The following is a 2,563-nucleotide window of genomic DNA, read 5'->3' as shown; positions in this document are numbered from 1 at the left end:
GAAACCGCGGAGGGCGGGGCTGCACCATGCGGCGTTGCAATGCGCTGCATCGGGTTCTAGCAATGAATCAGCCCAGGGAAACACCAGAAAGTTGTTCCAGTGCCAGGCACTCAACGCCAGGCACCCTTCCCCTGAGCTACCCTGTTTAAGTTTAACTTTTACTTTGAGACATTGTTAAATTAGATAAATTGGCAATCCCCTGACCTCAGCCACCTAGAGGTGGAAGTGCAGGCTGCGAATATCACCAACTTTGAAAGAAACGCCTTCGTGAGCTGCCCGGCTAGCTCAGTCGGTAGAGCATGAGACTCTTAATCTCAGGGTCGTGGGTTCGAGCCCCACGTTGGGCGCTTATATATTTTGATTTCGACCACAAAAAGTCACTCCTGGAAAAACTTACGTTAGAATGTGATATATACAAGTCCCACAGTACCGTGGGACTTGTTTTTATGGACTGCGAACAAGTACCAATAAAAACATTTTTAAAAAGAATCACAAATTTTAATTTTTTTCTAATTAATTTTTTTTTCTAATTAGAAAGACTTGGGCTGCTGATTAGCTCAGTGGCATAAGCGCCTGCCTGGCAAGTGCAAGGACGTGAGTTCGATCGGCTGTACCAAATAAATAAATATATTAGAAAGACTCATGCTGTAGCTGCATGGTAGAATGTACTCAAGACAGAGGGTTAGATCTTTTGCAATCTCTCAAAGGATTTTTTTAAAAAATCTTGTTTTGGTTCTTCCCCTACCGCTAGAGGCAGGGGTTTGAGCCAATGCTCCACCCAGGCTGAAACCCAGCGTTTCCACCGCCCCAGCCTCAACTCAAAGAAGAGCTGACTCTCAGGGTCCCCTGGAGTGGGTGACCCCTAAACCACAGGGGAAAATACACACACACACACACACACACACACACACACACACACACACAGCTCCTCCTTACGTGATGTCTTTCAGTATTAAACTTAGGGGGTTTGGGCAAAATGGCCCAGGAGACAAGGAGACGCCCCCAGCAGTCACAGACCTCTTCCACAGCATTCAAAGATCACTTGCGTCGCCTTCTAAAGTATATCACTTCAGGGGAAAAACGAAAACTGACGGTTTCGTTAGGTTTTCTAAACTTCGAACCTCAAAGTTTTATTTTAAATCTGCTGCTTGACAACTTGGAAGCGAAAGCCTAGAAACTGCGAAGGGTCAGAGTAGAATACATAATTTCCAGGGACTCAAACCCCACTCAAAGTTAAGGCAAAAAGCATTACACTGGGAGGGACACAAATTCAATGTTTACTTTCCCTACTTCTAAAGAATTGTATTGATCGGGGCTGGGGATTTAGCTCAGCGGCATAAGTGCCTGCCTTGAGAGCAAGCAGTCATGAGTTCGTCCCCGGTACCGATAAAAAGGAAAAGACAAAAAAAAAAAGAATTGTATTGATCGATCGAGGATCGGGGCTTAGGGTGTGGGAAGCCCTGGATTTTTTCCCCAGCACCTGAAGAATAACAAAATGAAGCACTGTTGGAGGCTAAGACAGAAAGGCAAATTTGAGCATAGCCTGCGTAACTGAGCAATTTGACCAGAAGCTGTCCAAAGTTTTTTTTTAAATAATGGAAAGGGCTAATGTTATAGCTCAGTGCAAAGGCCCTGGGCTCACTATGCATAAAAAATATATAAGTAAATTTTTTAAAGTGTATTTACTGATCAACACTACAAAAGAACTGACATTAGGGGGATTTAGCTCAGTGGCCTAAGGGCCTGCCTGGTAAACACAAGGTTGTGAGTTCAATCCCAGGTTCCACAAAAAAAAAAAAAAAAAAAAAAAAAACAACTGACATTTATAAAGCGACATATGGTACTCAGTTACTCCAGAAGCTGAGGCAGTAGGATTTTGTTTGAGGCCAGCCTGGGAAATGTAGGGAGACCTTGTCTCAAAATAAAACCAGAAAAAGGGCTGGGACAGTAGCATAGCTCTCCCTGGCCTCCACCCCAGCGCTGGTATTTGAAAGTGGGCTGGCTGTGCTGATCAGAATACTATTCAGCCATAAAGAATGATAAACAGGGGCTGCGGATGCAGCTCAACAGCAAAGAGCCTGCCTCACAAGTGCAAGATTGTGCGTACCAGAAAAATAAACAAATAAATAAATACATAAAGCAAGACACTGACCTTCCCCACAAAGCACACGGACCATTAATGCAAGAGAAGAGCTAGGCACACCATGCTGGCATCAATGACAAAAGCATTTGTGTTTTAAAATGATTTCCTATGCTCCAAAAGTTATTGAACATGTCTTACTTTTGTCAGTTATTATCATTATTATTCTTGAGGTCCCTGGAATTGAACTTGGCACTGAGCTAGGTCCCCAATCCTTGTTTTATTTTTTATTTTGAGACAGGATCTCATTAAGTGGATGGGTGGCTCAGGGTAGGCACTAACTTGTGCTCCTCCTGCCTCAGCCTCCCACTGTGCTGGGATTATCCACTGTCAAACTGGGCTAATGAAAGTTACTATTTAAATAATTTTTGAGAAGGGAAAAAGGAGGGAAGGGCATGAAAATAATTCAAACATGTCATGCAC

General features: G+C 43.5%; 1 non-coding gene across 1 annotated transcript; it reads left to right on the top strand.

The window, feature by feature from the left end:
• Positions 1-274: 274 nt before the first annotated feature.
• Positions 275-347, top strand: Trnak-cuu (transfer RNA lysine (anticodon CUU)). Its single transcript has one exon. It is a non-coding gene; the product is annotated as a tRNA-Lys (tRNA).
• The last annotated feature ends 2,216 nt before the right edge of the window (positions 348-2,563 follow it).

Source organism: Cavia porcellus, unplaced genomic scaffold (genome assembly GCF_034190915.1).
Source record: "Cavia porcellus strain 051 isolate PalLab524CR breed Dunkin Hartley unplaced genomic scaffold, mCavPor4.1 scaffold_15, whole genome shotgun sequence".
NCBI lineage: Eukaryota > Metazoa > Chordata > Mammalia > Rodentia > Caviidae > Cavia > Cavia porcellus.
This window is presented reverse-complemented; position numbering and strand designations above follow the sequence as displayed.